General features: G+C 38.1%; 1 protein-coding gene across 2 annotated transcripts in view; it reads left to right on the top strand.

Moving 5' to 3' along the window:
* The window catches only part of LPAR1 (lysophosphatidic acid receptor 1), a 141,157-nt gene that overhangs the window by 119,962 nt on the left and 5,156 nt on the right, over window positions 1-16,039 (top strand). The window lies entirely within an intron of this gene.

Here is a 16,039-nt window from a genome sequence, read left to right as displayed (position 1 = left end):
TTCTTCTACTTTTTATGTCTTCCGGTCTTCAAAGAAAGTGGGATGGGGATGCTCTTATTTGAGGAACACAGGTGCCTATAACTTATGCAAGAGAAAGCTAAATGATATGCCATTCTCAGATAAACAGATGGCACTAATGCAAATATTTCTCCCTATATGATCTGTTTGCAATTCTGATCCGTAGGAGCTTTGCCAATATGCTAAGGGAGTTGGAGGCTGGGAAGGTAGGATGCAGGAAAAAGAATTTTCTGCCTGATTAAAAAATTGCATATTGGGGCTGGCTTGGTGGTGTAGTGATTAAGTCTGTTGCACTCCGCTTCAGCGGCCCAGGGTTCGTGGGTTCGGATCCCGGGTGCGGACCTATGCACTGCTTATCAAGCCATGCTGTGGCAGGCGTCCCACATATAAAATAGAGGAAGATTGGCATGAGTGTTAGGCCAGGGCCAATGTTCCTCAGCAAAAAGAGGAGGATTGGCAACGGATGTTAGCTCAGGGCTAATCTTCCTCACCAAAAAAAAAAAAAAAAACCAGAAAATTGCATATTCATATACAAGTTACTGACTCCCCACCCCCAACTTTTAAGCCATGCTTAGATGTACTATGTATTTATTAAATGTTCATGCAGTACTTGACTCTTCAGAAGTCTTCAATCTAGCTACCTCACTCTTATACTATTATAACAATAACAGTTCCATCTTATTGAAATTTTCCAATCCTATACTATTCCATATTATTATACTGTTCTTGCTGATCCTTTGCTTCGCTCCTCTTACGTACTTAAATGTAGGATTACTTTCCACATTCTACCATGGAACACAATGGGGAATTAAAAAAATCGATACTTAAGTGCAAACTACAAAATAAGTTGTCATTTAGTAATCAGACTAAGCAACTGAATTTCACATTCTGGGATACCTTGTAAATGTCCCAAATGTGGGTTGCCCCTGATAAATTAAACTAGGCATTATAAAAGATACCATGTAAAACTACATTAAAAGAAATAATTGCACTTTAAAATCAAAAAGCCTCAAAAGACTGAAAGAAATAGCAGGTACCTGAAAAATCGAGATTTATTAAAAGGAAACTATCAGTTGTATTTTTTGATAAATGAGAGCCCTAGAGAGTATCAGCAGAGCTTACAATCTTAAGTGGTAACAAGACTACTTACAAATTAGACTTGAAGCTCTTTATTAGCATCAAATCCCTGGATTAAATTGAGAAAGCCCATTTCTCTCTTCAATCTAAACTGGAAGCAGACATTTACTAACAGCCTAGAGCCAAAAATAGGCAAACAAATCGACATAATTTATATCTTCCCTAGCAAAATTTGTCTCTCTCTAAGCCTGATCTGATTAAGATCTTTGATTAAGGAGGTAAATGTGGTGAGAAAAGCAAGAAAATTGTCCAGGGTGGTCTGAAGTTCCCTTCCTATGCCTTACAAGGCACACACGAAGCCCCCCTCGACTTCATTTGGTTCTGTGTTGTTGTTATGTCTTAGAAAAATTATTTTTTGTTTTATCTGTTTTTTTTTTTTTTTTTCGTTTAGCCAAAACTAGACTGCAATGGAATTCTCTCAGCACTGGCCCTTTCCCAGCAGCCCAGCTGTTTCAGCAGGGTGGGGTCCAATCCCACAGAGGTGGCCGGAGTGTGTCCAGCCTGAGTGCCCAGTGCTCATGCTGCCTAATAAGTCCCCACCATCCCCTCCCAAGCTGTAACCTGTGAAAAACAGAAATATGAGGCCTGTGTCTACTCCCTGAAGAAGTTCCCTCCCTGCCTTATCTGTTTTCCTCAAACGTCTCAGCTGGGTCAGGCCCTGTCATTAAAAAACAAGTCGGTCTCATCCAGTTTCCCAGCTGGGAAGATCTGGCCTCTGCTTTCGGCCTGTGGACTCAGTCCTGCCTTTCTCGGTTGTGGGGCCCGCACTGCCAAGTGGCCAGGCCCCAGCGTCCGCCCCAGAGAAACTTGGAGCAACCTGCCCAGAAACTCCGCTGGCTATGCCTGAGCTGTGGGCAGCTGCCTCTGCACCACAGCACTGAGCATGCTCAGAGTAGAGCGGCACCATTTCACTGTGTTCCCAGGCTCTCCAAAGCCAGAAGGATTTCATCCTTTTCCAGAACGCCCATTACTCTTTAGAAATTGTTCCCCTCTGCCTGAAGTGTAGTAAAATCAAGGATCATTTAAACTTTTTGTCTCTTAAATCTTTTTTCAAATGAGAGAGGATCTAAAAGTAAGACACTAAAAGAAAATACTTATTTTCAAATTAAAGTGGAAAGGGGAATGTCCCTGAAATTGGAGAACTCATCAAGAAGTACTGATGGGTACCTTTAGAAGTTTCTGAAACCGAAGGAGGATGGCCTGATGGTCCCTCTGTGGCTGGGGTCATGGCATAACAGGAAATGCATCTCCCTGATTTGCTTTCTCTATGTTGGGAGAACCAGTAACAGTTCACCTCAAATATTCATATTTCTTGTAGATTTATTCCTTCTGTTGAGGACAGAGAGAAAAAATGAAGGAAGCCTATTAGGTGGCCCTGTGCTTTATATCCTACCTGCAGTGTTTCATTCAGTCCTCACGATAGTGCTGAAAGTAGATAGTATCCCCATTTGACAGGTGAAGAAGTTGAGGCTCAGCAAAATTGAATAACTTGTCCAATGTCACAGAACTAGTTAGGGAAAGAAACAGTATGTGACCTCAGGTCTGTCTCATTCTCTGCTCCTATGAAAGATGAGTACATGCCCTTAAAGTCCTCCAAATCACACAGCCTGGGACATTAAAAGAAATTTTATCGCCAAGGAACCTCAATCCGTCTTCCTCCCCACCAACTTGCCTCTTGAGTGCTCGTGGGAATGATGTCTGAATAATGTCATCTACTTCCTTAATTATTAAAAAGAAACATGCTCTTTATTAAAAAACTGAAAATTACAAAAATATTTACATTCAAATTTAAGTCCACACCACCACCCCTGGCCTCTCGAGATAACTACTGTTAACAGTTTGGTGTGTATCCTTCTAGACTTTTTCTAATGCACTTAGAGTCTATATGCATTAAGTACCTACAGCAATTTTATAATAAATGGGATGTGCATGGTGTAACTTTACAGACTTAATACTGTGCATATCTTCTCATGCAGGTAAATACAGTAGAGCACTGTCAGTCTGTGTGATGCCTGCTTACTAATCTACTTATTTATAATATCGATCAATGTTTAGATTTACAATTTCCCACCATTACAAATATTGCTCCATTGAACCATACAAAATGTATTCATAATTTTATATGCTACTTCAAGTATTTCTGGTTGATACTTTTCTAAACGTGGAATTGTTAGAAGTGGACATTTTAAATTTAGACATTGCCAAATTGCCCTCCAAAAATATTGTCAAATGACTCTTCTATCAACAGTGTATGGGCGTGTCCATTTATTTATTACTCATTCTGTCCTTAATTGGAGGATTTTAAATCTTTCCCAATCTGATAGCTATTCTTTTTAAGATGAGAAGATCATATTTAATACTGATGACCTTTAGTTCTGAAACCAAAAGGGCTTGTTAATGTTTCATTCCTGGATCAAGAGACTCAACCACCCAGCCACAGACATTGCTGGACAACCATCGGCCTCCCTAGCACACAGCCTGCACCTCTAAGCTTACTGGGTGGTTTTGAGTAAGCCGGACATATGCTTCCTACCAATAGATGGGAAGAAGAAACTAAAGAAGGTTGGTGCTAGTCTTGGTCAGTCTCTTTCTTAATCTCAATCAATCAATCAATCACTCCCTCCTTTCTCCCTCTCCTTCCCTCCACCTCTCACCTCTCTTTCTCCCCTTGCCTCTTTATTCAAGTATAATTGACATATAACAAACTGCACATATTTAAAGCATACAATTTACATATAATTGACAGTAATCAATTTCTGGTGTTGCATTCAAAAAATGTTCTCTACATATATGAACGTATATGTGTGTGGGGGTATTTGTATGGGTAACACACACACATACACACACACGGTATAGACCTATTCTTAACTTTCTCTTAACCAACTTGATTGCTAACAAAAGGTTTGTAAGACATAATAATTCATGCCCATAGCCACTTTTCTCTTACTCCCTTCACAGCAAAACTACCTAAAAGGGTTGTCTATACTTGGAGTATCTCATTTCTCTTCTGTTTGCTCTTGAATCTACCCCAATCAGACTTCCATTCTCAAGACCCACTGAGCTGTCGGCAGTGACCTCCTTGTCGCTAAGTCCTTTATTTCAGTTGCTTACAGGTTTCCTTGACTCCTCGCTCTCTCCCCACCGTCCAGCCAATAGCAAATCATATGAGCTTTACCATCAACATACATCTGCAAGTACCACCTTCCCAGGTTCAAAGCCACCGTTTTCTCTTGTCTGGATTACTGGATGAGCCTCTAACTGCTCTCCTTGCTTTCACACTTGCTCTCCCATAGTTTCCAAACACTATCCCCTTCTAGAAGATATTTTACTTATTTATTTTGTTAGTTATCTTTCACGCACCTCCTAGAACCTATGCTCAATGAGGGGAGAGACTATTTTCTGTTTGATTCACTGTGATATCCCCAGTACCTAGAAGAGTACCTGACATATAGTACACACTCATATATTTAGATGAATAATTTTTTTAAAAGTTTAGTAGACTGTAACCTGAAGGCCAAGTAATTCAGCTCCTAACAGTTACCAAGAATCCATTGTTTTTGCTCCTAAAGCTGTTTGTGCCAGGTTGTTGTAATAATGATGTAACTGGTTCTAGATACATTTGCCATGAGCATCTTTGCCATAGACATCTTTGCCACAAACATTTTTGTTGTATAACTAATTGGCCATAAGGCAATTTTTGCCATAAAAGATGAAAATAACTGGTTGACAGTTTGGTTTGACAATTTGTACTCTGATTTTTATATTTTATAAACCTTAGCTCCATATTTCCCATAGAACTTTGGAACGTCTACCAGTGAACTTGTGACAGTATGCCAAGAACAAACAACAGTGTAGAAGGCTTTTCAAAGCTCAGTTACAAATATGCATCCTAGTATTTGGAAACTGATACCTTTCTTAATGAGGGAAGAAATTTTAGCGAAAATGGAAAAGTACTATGGATGCCGAACAAAGAGACAAATCAACAAGCCAAAAAAAGAAAAAAAGTGGGGCCGGCCCGGTGGCGCAAGCGGTTAAGTGCGCGCGATCCGCTGCGGCGGCCCGGGGTTCGCTGGTTCGGATCCCGGGCGCGCACCGACGCACTGCTTGGTAAGCCATGCTGTGGCGGCGTCCCATATAAAGTGGAGGAAGATGGGCACGGATGTTAGCCCAGGGCCGTCTTCCTCAGCAAAAAAAGAGGAGGATTGGCGAATGTTAGCTCAGGGCTGATCTCCTCACAAAAAAAAAAAAAAAAGAAAAAAAGTGTAATACTATGAACGAGAGACTTCAAGGGCAAGAGCTTAGGTACAATCCACAAAATAAAATCAGTTATTTGTGCAGCTTTGCTATGAATCTACACACATTTTAAATGTATTCAAGTATTTTGTATTTCACAATAAAGTCTTTTTAATTTTGTTATTCATTTTTTATGTTTCATTATGTCATTTTTAATGTTCCTCTTTTAGTTTTCATTATTTTATCTTTTATGGCAAAGTTGCCATCCAGCCAATTAGTTATGCGGCTAAAATGCGGCGAAGATATCTACAGCAAAGATGCTTACTGGGAAAATACTGGACATGATGTAACTAGTTAAATGGTACATTATCTAATAAAAATGAGTACAACAAGAAGATGTTTCTGGGAAAACTAAGGTGAATTCTTTGTTAATATTCAAGGAAGGCAAATTGCAAGAAGAAATTACTTTAAATTTGCTGGTGAGAACAACTGTAAGTTTGGAGAAAACCGTAAAAAATCTGCACGGTTTTTGTACTCAGATTGCTTTACAAGAATTTTAAGTTCTGACTCCACTTTGAAGGAGCCAATTTGGAAGTAATATGTGATGCTTTATTGGTTTGGCTTTGCTTGGAAGATGATGCAGAACCCCAGTTAGCAGACCCATATTCAAGAGTAAAGTCTTGGCTCCATCTTAAAGGATTGGCAAATGAATACAAATTGGTGTTTTAAGTTGAAATAAAATATTTAAGGTATCATTTTTATAATTTCATGCTCTAAACATTTAAATTAATTGATTATTACCCTCAGTTGGGGCTTATAGGCATCTGTGTGTGCACATGGTTTTTTTTGTTCCTGCTAAACATAATTGGTGGCATATTCTATGAATTTTTCTGTATTTTTCTCTTTTTACTTGACAGCATATCTTGGAAATCATTTGGTGCCAGTAAAGATAGAATATCTTAATAACTTTAAAAGGTTGAATAGGATTCCACTTTATGAATATAACAATTTATTTTCTCTATTTATGGTTACTTAGATTATTTCCAATTTTTAAAAATAATGCCGCAAAGAATTCCTTGCACATGCGCAGTTGTATTGTGTGTGAATATACCTATAGGATAAATTCCCAGAAGTGATATTATTGCAGTTTATTTCGATTTTCGCTCAGGATTCATGGTAGAATTTGCTTTCTGATATTTAGTCTTAGTTTTGTTAGTTTTGAGCAACCAATATTTTACTCTGAACCATAGTTAAAATAATTGAAATTCATGTAGAAAAATATGTTTATGATTTGAATCTGGAGCTCTGTTTTTATAACTCTTAAAAAAATTTTAATAAAAGTTTTTGATAACAGGAGATATCTTAGGCACACAGTTATCATATTATAGCAAAACAGACTGTACTTCCTTCCTGCTCTGCCAAGAATCTATGCTTCATAAATGTCAGTCCAGGACATTTGACAACTGTAGGAGGCGTAGCCAATCTCGAAAAGAATGATCATATCTACAATTTCTGCCATTCTTCTTTTCATGTCTTTCAGCCATTAAAAAAAAAATGCATACATACAACTCTTTTAATAAACATTTTTAGATGCAAGAATATTTCACAAAATTTTCTGAAGTTGCTTTTGGATTGAATTTTGATTTTCCCTCCATTTTGATCATAAGAAAATGAATTATAAATGAAATTTCCATTATGTTTCTTTGTCCTTGAAGTATCTCTTGAGCAATAGATATCTTGTTGATCCGTGCCAGTAGTTCATGAACTGCAAAGAATAAAATCCACAGGATTCTGTCATCAGCTATATTCTGTGAGCATTTTCAGTCAGATTTTAGTACTCTTTTAGACTAGTGCCATTTGGGAAGAATCTTAATTTGTAGCTGAAAAATTAAATATGGTGCAAAACTAATTATAAATTCCCTGTTTATGTTGAACTTTTGCTAGGGAAAAATTGGGGGGGATTTCGTATATCCTTTTAAAGGGGTAAATATTTTTCAAATCACCTTGGTAACAGCTGGACCACAGTCATGCAATAAGTTTAGTATCACTTTCTGAGTTAGATGGTGTTGGTCTGGAGCTGACAACATAGATTTTCTGTGAGATTTAAGATTTATCACTTTTTAAAATAAGGGGGAAAATTAGCTTTTAAAAACTTTGCAATCTATTACTAGGTTTAGGAGGCAAAACAGATTTAACTATTCGGAGAATGGTGAATTATTTTCTATGTGAAGAATATGTAAGTGGCATTATCCTTTTTGATTGAGTCTCATAGTCTACTGCATGTAAAAGAAAATAAATCTCATTGTCTTTTTTTAAGACACTAGTATCCAGTGACTGTTCTGAATGTGTGTGTGAGTGTGGATATATATATCCACACACAAATATACATATATGTTACATATGCATTTATACAGTGTATGCATGTATAATGTGTGTATGTATATATATAAATTATACATGTTATATATTTTTTATAAGTTTAAAATGTATCTCATTTGAAAATGGTAAGGGCTTACAAGAAAATTCTTTGGTTGGCATTGAGTTGCACTGGTTTTCAGTTTTAGTGGGTAATAATACTCTAGTGAGCTGGTCTTACCCTCAGCTAGTTCATTCCAAGACAGAGTTGGGTAGAAATCAGACAACATGTTTAGGAAGGAAGGGGAGAGGCAGTGACCCATCTTAACATGTCTTTGTTGAAAGTAAATTCAAGCATTTCCTGTTTTGTATGCTTACAGAGGCCTCAGGGGTCATGTGCTACTTCAGGAGAACATGAGCTGCTGTTGGGTGTGTGTTTGTAAGGATATATAACTCAGTGCATCTTTAGTTTGCTAGCTGTCTCTTGATTTCTTAGAATTTGGAGCTAAGGAGATGACCATGCTACTTCTGTATCATTGAGCCTTATTGTGACTTCATTTTCTCTGTTCGTAGATAAGAACTTTCAGAGGAACACACCTCTCCCTGTGTGATTGTCTAAGATAACATTCTGCCTACTAATTAGATGGCATCGCTGGATGTTTTAGGTAGAGGAAAAAGCTGCCTTTGGTGGCAGTTCACTACCCTGTCTTCTTGGGGGGTCTCCTATTCGGGAAAGTCTCCTGCAAAATGGGCAGACATTCCCGAAGCGTGGTACCCTCCTCCCCCCATGCATTGTATGTAGTGAGGCATCTTACATGAAAACAGAGGTGGTGTAGGAAACACAAAACAACTTCAATAAATTATAATCGATATCCTCACAGATTCAAGAGGATATTGTATTGACCAAATTAGGACACATGGCTGTATAAAAACACCAATCAGAACAAAAATATCTTCCTGAAAATAAAAGGTCTGATTGTCTGCTCTGTCTTCCTCATTGCTAATAAACAGACAATCTTCCTATATTAATTTCATGTGCAATTAGAAAAAGGCACAAATTTAGACTTAAGCAACATTTTATAAGTACAAGGTCATATTCTAAAATATCTCTAGACTGCAGGACTATAAATGACTTTTTAAATTTCCTATTTATCTTTTTCTATATTTTCCAAACTTACTATAAGGAAAAAAAAGACATAATAATTCAAGGAATTACCTTAATACCATTTAGACATGAATCACTGAAAGGAAAGAAGCTAATACACCATTCTGGGAAGAAAAATTAGATTAAGGAGAATTATCCTTATCATCCTCTCATAAATTATGTTTTTTTTTAAGTAAACTGTATTACAAATTATCAGGACATAAATATATGAAAACAGCTCATCAATTTGAGTCCCTGCAAAAAATGCAAGTATGACAGTTGAAAAAGTCTTGTGAGTATTCAAACTTAATATTATGGATTGACACTGATTATGCTGATAAATGATTAGAACTGTACTTTGTATTTTAAAAAAATGGACATTATATGCTGAGGAGTAGATATATTCTCTTTCCCCACTCTCTGATAGCTAGAGCATGGATATGAGATTTAATCATGGCCAGCCAAAAGCCCCTGCATGGAACTTTGAATCTTGAGGGATTAACACAAAGGTGTATTGGGTCAATTAGTGATTTTTCCAGGCAGCTACTGCAGAATCCAGGGTCTGATGGGGCAGCATCATCCTATTGAACCATTCCCGTGGCAGTACCTTGACTAATGCTATGTCTCCTTTCATTCCTGACCCAACCTGGTTCTCTGGAACTCAGTACGTAGATTCCATAGATAATCTACACTGATCAGCATTGTTAACAATAGGCTCATTTAGACTACGGTAACAAATGCGTATGTAATGAGACTTTTGTATCTAGGGTCCACCTCATGCCCCTTTGGATGCCTTGTAGCTCCCATTCAAAGACCTTCACACTGTAGGTATTAGTGTTTATTTTCCAAACCTTATTTAAGGACTTTTCTACTAATTAATTTTCCTTGTTTTGGATGTGTCTATTGGGCAGTTACCTGTGACTTGCCAGTTCATTCAGCAGAAGATATATTGAGTGTCCACTGCATGCCAGCCACTGTTCTAGATGCCAGAGATACAGAGGAGAGATAGCATTCCTTCTTTTATGAAGCTTACATTCTTGTTGAAGGAAGATAGAAAATAAACATGTAAACCAATAAAAAAGATAATTTTGGGAATAGATAAGGGATATGAAGATGATAAAATGGGAAAATGTAGTGGGGAAACGGTGGTGCTTTAGCTAGGATAACCAGGGATAACTTTTGAGGAAGTGATCCTTAATAGTAAGTAAATAGACATGAAGATCTACAGAAAGCTTATTCCTAAGTGAAGGAATCATAAACGCAAAGGTCCTGAGACAGAAATGAACTTGGTGTGTCTGGTTAGAATCTAGTGAACGAGGGATGAGTAGAAAGGGCTGAGGGTGAAGGTGTGGCAGAGGGGCCAGTCATCTAGAGGGCCTTATGGACCACAGTAAGGATTTCAAGTAGGAAGGCTTTGCAGGATTTTAAGCAAGAAAGTGATGTAATGTGAATTCGTTTATGCTTTTGAAAGATCATTCTGGCTGTTCTGTGCAAGCTGGACTTTTAGAGGAAGAGGAATTGGTAAGGAACCTGTTGCAATAGGCAGTTAAAAGGTATTGCTTGTTTGGCTAGGGTTGTAGCCATGGAGACGTGGTTTCTACTGGCTGTTGCCAAGCACAGATGTTCTTCTATAAGAGGCGGTATTAGCATGCAAGCAACTTCAGCATGTACTTCCCAATGCACGGTTGCAGGATGAGATTTAGAGTCTGTTGTAGGATATGGAGCATGTATGTGTATGATACTCACTTCTTAATGTGAAAGAGAGTATAAAATGCCAGAAGGAAGGCAGTGTTGGCATTCTCTTGTATATTGGAAAGCCAGTATTGTGTTGATCAAGACAGTATTAGGGGACTGAAACTTTCACCCAGGAATGTTAAAAAGAGAACATAATGAGTGTTCTACTCTGCTTTGGAGATCTGTGTGTTGTTAATGCCCTTCTCTAAAAGATAAATGCTGCTTTCAAGCGTGAGTGATGGAAACACTGGACTGCATCACACAGTGAATGAAATCATGAGACTTTAAATGTATGAAACATTTACTATGACCACAAAGAGGTGGCCGTGTTGGGCATTAAGCTAAACGAAGTAGAATTGGTATCAAGATAGAAATGCCAATTATTGTGGACATATCTCAGTTGCATTCATTTTATCTCCTCAATGTTCTGGAAAATGGATTTTATAATTAATCTAGGTTATTCTTTTAGAAAAAGCTTTAATCTCAAAAAGTCAATCACATACATCTCCATTACAATGACCCCCTAACTGCTAGACATAGGAATAAGTCTTGTATCTGTGGTCTATTATCTAACATAGCCTCTTTTGAGATACGTATTCTAGAAGGATTTCCTAGCTAGCCAAATCTTCTATGTGCACCTTCCTAGCAGAAATCACAATATAACTACAGAAATGAACTAAAATTGGATTGGATTCTAGGACACCAAGATGCTGTCCTGAAGGAATGCACAATTTAGCGGCAATAGAAAAAGTAGTTTATGTATTTGAACACTTATTTTCCCCCTTGATCTCTACAAAAGCCTCTGAAATGGGGAGATCTGTTTCTGAGATCCTCATTTGAGAAACAAGAGTGAGGCCAAGGGAGAGGTTCACTTGGACATAGCACCGGTGTGGAATCAATTTACCTTGACTCGTTTTAGATCCGTGGGATGTCTGATTTTTTTGGTAAAAACACAAATTTGCCAGCCAGACTGGAAATGCTTTCTGTTTTTTTCATCAGAAATCTTGGGCTCTCTCCCTAGAGGTCTTCCCTGTCAAAGACTTTTTCTCTTTAACCTTGGTTCTTATGTTCCATATGTAAGCAAAGTTCAACTAGTTAGGGAAAAGTCACTCTAGAAAAAAGGCTCTAATTGTGAGACCAGATGGTAAGCATTATTCAGCTGATGGGGTTGTGTAGATTTGAGGGAAGGTGTGGTAATATGATCTTGTTCTGCAGCTGTGACCTGTTGTTCCAAAACAGCATCCTTCCTCTCTGCTTTTTACGTCTACATTCCAGCACCTCTCCATCCATCTTTGTGGGCATTGGGACCCTCACAGATTGATTTGACAGATGTATAAGGAGTGAAGCTCACTCTAGGAAGAGCAATTTCTGCTATTTATTCCAGCCCAGGGATATTTTTTGAATATCCTTCTGCCTGTGTTCCTTGTAATATTGGCAAATCATGCAGAGTGTAACCATTCTTGTACAGCACACTAAGAGACAATTTCCTGGGACTCAAATTGCCACGAGCCTCTCATGATGTCTTTAAGGCATCTCCATCTGAAGTCTTGCAGGTACCTCAAACTAAAGATGTATAAAACCAGTCATTATCTCTGTTCTCCTCACCTTCACTCTGAAAACACCAACCAACACTTTCTCTTGTGTTTCCTCCTTCACTGAAAGGTAGCACCATTCTTCCTTCATCCAAATGGAAAAATCTAGAAGTCATCTGAGACTCTTTTTATCATTCTCATTCATTTCATGCAGTCTGTCTCCTAAACACTTTCCCAATCTTTCCATACCTCTCTTTCCCCATTGCCACTACCTGAATTCAGGCTTTCATTATTTCTCCTCTGGAATTTGGAAACATCTGATATTTTTGCCTCTATTTTTATCCAGATCATTTTCTTCTTCTACTCTGTTACAGTATTGTGTATTAAATGAGACTCTGACCAATGAGGCTAATGAAATTAAAATCTCAAAGGGGAGGTACAGGTGAAGATCATTATTTCTTATAAGCTCTGCAGGCTATTGTAGTATGTGATTAGGCTTGAGAATCAGTGCTGGACTGGAGAAATTTCAAATGTCTTAACCAGATATACCAGGTGTTCGTGCCCTTGGACATCTTATCTTCTGCCACTTCTGGGACGTCTTGGACATCTTATCTGCTGCTTCTGACTTTACAGTATGTAACCATAAACTACTTGTGCCTCTTACTTTCATGCTATTGTGTACCATTTCTTGGTTTTATGCCCTGGTCTATGGGGATTCGTCCATTAGATGTTCTGGAAATATACAAACTATCTAAAGCACTGTCCCTACTAAGTAGCATATTATTTTATTCGCCATTTTGGTGAAGGTATTGAGCTGACCCAGGAGAACCTCCAAAATGATTTGGAGCTTCTGTGCTTCTCTGTGTTTCCTCTCTTTTCCCTTTTCTTATCCTCTTTACATCCAACTGCAAGTCCTTGTAATCTCTTAAATCAGGATGGTAGCATCTCAGAGCTTTTTGAAATGCCAGGTCTTGATGGTCCAAAACATGCTTTCACATTCTGCCCTGGAGGAAATCTGCCCTGGTGCTGTGCTACACCAGCCTTTGCACATTATGCCTCCCTCAACGGTGATAGGTGGTGTAGTCAGGTAGATGCACAGTGTATAGAGGGCTTTTACCTGTTATATCTCAGTTTGATCCTCACCACACCCTACAGAGTAGGCAGAGAGGTATTACTTCTCCACTTTACAGATATGGAGGAGGTTCTTTTTACTCTTACCAACCTGATTTATAGGTGTGCACTTGAGCCTCTACAGATTATGTGTTGATAGAGTCCACAATGCACATCTCAAGTCCTATAATCGGATTGAATTACGGTTGGCTACTTATTACCAAAGCGGCTTGGGTGTAGTTTGTTTTTGTTTTTTAGAAGCTTGGAAGTAAATCCATAATTTGAGCAAAGTTGATTGCATAATACTTACTGTTGTTTAGAAGCCTAATCACTTTGGAATTTTCCAGACCCCATTTTCCGCTTCTGTAGTCCATCTTCATCTTTTGGTTCTTTTGATCCTTGGCACCTCTGTGAAAGAGAAGGGAAGGGAGGAGAGGAAGGGAAAACTGTCTGATTGGTTTTAGATGTTGATTTTTGAGGCCTGTACTGTGAGTCCCTTGAATTACTCAATTGAGCCTTCAAGATCCAAACGCAGTGTTGGGACTGTGTGGTTCGGCTTAATCATAGTACTAAAAACAGTTCCTTTCAGTGAAGAAGGGACAGGACTCCGAGTTCCTCAATGAAGTGTCCGCATGTATTCCTCCTGTGTCAGGCCATCATGTTTCCCAGTTTCTGTCTCGGATCCAGCAAGGCTCCTTGCGTTTTTTGGTCTAAAAGTAAGACCCATGGGCTGGTTGCTGAAACCATGGCTTTTATTGAAAAGATCTTGCTGTTTTAGAATTTAAAAATTAGAAGGAGATATAAACAACAAATGACTGTATTTGAATTCTGTCCCTCTCGAACAAAGTCATGCAGCTTGTGAAAGTCCGTGAGAATAAGGATGTTTCCTTCTGCTGCCTGGAAGGAGAAAAAGATCATTTTATTTAAAATAAATCTGTTGAGATGCATGTTGCTGCTATCTAATCAAGCTCTGAATTTGAGTTCAATTAGAGCTTTGATAAAAGAAAGGGGAAAGGAAACTTGAAAGAATGCTCTCCCATTCATGAAGGGCCTGCGAGTTTTTAGTTTCCAAGTAAATGGAATAATGGGACCGTGCATTTTCCATCCAAGCATTTTCCACCCTGAGAATAATTCCCTTTCTGGCTTCTCGATGAATAATGCATTATTTCTGAAACCCAAGAGGCATTCCTTTGATTTTCCTTTATGTTTAGCTTTCTGAGTGATTTTCAAGCAAGGAAATTCAAGGAGTCGGAATGAATGCTTTATTAACATTTTTACTTAAAGTTCAAATAGCTCCTTGGCTATTATCTCCTGATACTTGAAATATTTTTTCTTCTCTCTGAGGCAAGTCTAAGGTATTGTATTTATTAGAAAATGAAGCACCTTGGACAGTCTTCAAAGTGAACAGCAGTTTAAAACCAATACACATTTGTGTTTTAGAACAAAGAGCTTTATGGGGGTACTTTTCTCCTTTCTTTATTTTCATTTCCCTGCTGAAAATGTTCAAAAAAGAAAGCTCACATTCAAAACTCGGCTGTTTGGAGACTAAATCTCATTTATTTATATTTTATGAAACTCATTCCTTGAGGCTAGTCCAAATCTATGACCCCAGTCCAAGCCTGCATCCACCTAGGCCAGTGCCATTTACATCTAAAGATTCACATGCTCTTCTGTGATCACCCTTATTCCCTGTCTGCCCATTGTGCAGCCTGATTATACATATGGGGTGAGATGTAATGGGACATGAGCGTGCCCACCAGTTCTGTTGGCTCATGTTCTCTTAGCCAAGAATCCCCAGGAGATCCTAGAGTAACACGGTGGTAGATTTTAATGCTATTTCACAACTTCCTTTTTCCCTCGGAGCCAAATGAGTGATTTCTGGAGCTAAATAAACTGGAATTAAGAATATAACCTATATTTCCATTCTTTTTACAGTTATAGTAAAATCTTAATGATTCAGAACAGTTGGGGAAGAAAGAGAATAAAGTTATCTAAATTTGTAAAACATCTAAAGCATAAAATTTGGTTTAAAATACTTAATTTTATTAATTTCAAGGAATGGGGAGTGTAACATAGTATTTTCTGGAGTGTGGCCTCTGGAGCCAGCCTCTAAGAGCAGAAACTCTGGGGTTTGTCTCCTGTCTGTCACTTTCCAGTACCATGGACTTCAGCAAGTTATTTAACTTTTCTGGGTCTCAGTTTCTTTTATCTGTATGATGTGGTAATAGTTTCTATCTCATATAGCTATTGTGCAGATTAAATGAGTTACTATTTGCAAAGCATATAGAAAAGCACCATTGAAATGATTGTTGAATAAAAATGAAAGTAAACATATAGCTTATTGTTGAAAATTGCTGTTTCCCAAGAGGCCCATGCTACTGGGCGGATAATAACAATATTATTGTTATTGTTATTATTGTTACTGCTAAGATATACTGAGTGGTTATTTTCTTAGCTCTCACTTACTCCTTACAGCAAACCTAATGAAATAAATATAGTCATTTCTATTTTTCACGTGAGAAAACTGAGGTAAGAAAGTAATTGCTTAAGTTCACCCAGTTTATTAAATGGCAAAGCAAGGATTTGAGCCCAGTCAACCCGAATCCAGAAACTGCAACTTAGCTGAACATTAAAGGACATTTGTCACTCACTGTGCTTATCTTTTGCCTGAAAACAATATCATGCTGCGAAAAACCATATCTTTATAAGCATTGAAGTATGTATCCTGAAGGTAGTTTTTCATGTCTTAATTGCTTAGCAAACTCGGTGTTTTGCT

The sequence above is a fragment of the Diceros bicornis genome, chromosome 28 (assembly GCF_020826845.1).
Source record: "Diceros bicornis minor isolate mBicDic1 chromosome 28, mDicBic1.mat.cur, whole genome shotgun sequence".
NCBI lineage: Eukaryota > Metazoa > Chordata > Mammalia > Perissodactyla > Rhinocerotidae > Diceros > Diceros bicornis.
Note: the sequence above shows the minus strand (reverse complement) of the source record. Positions and strands in the feature narration are given on the sequence as shown.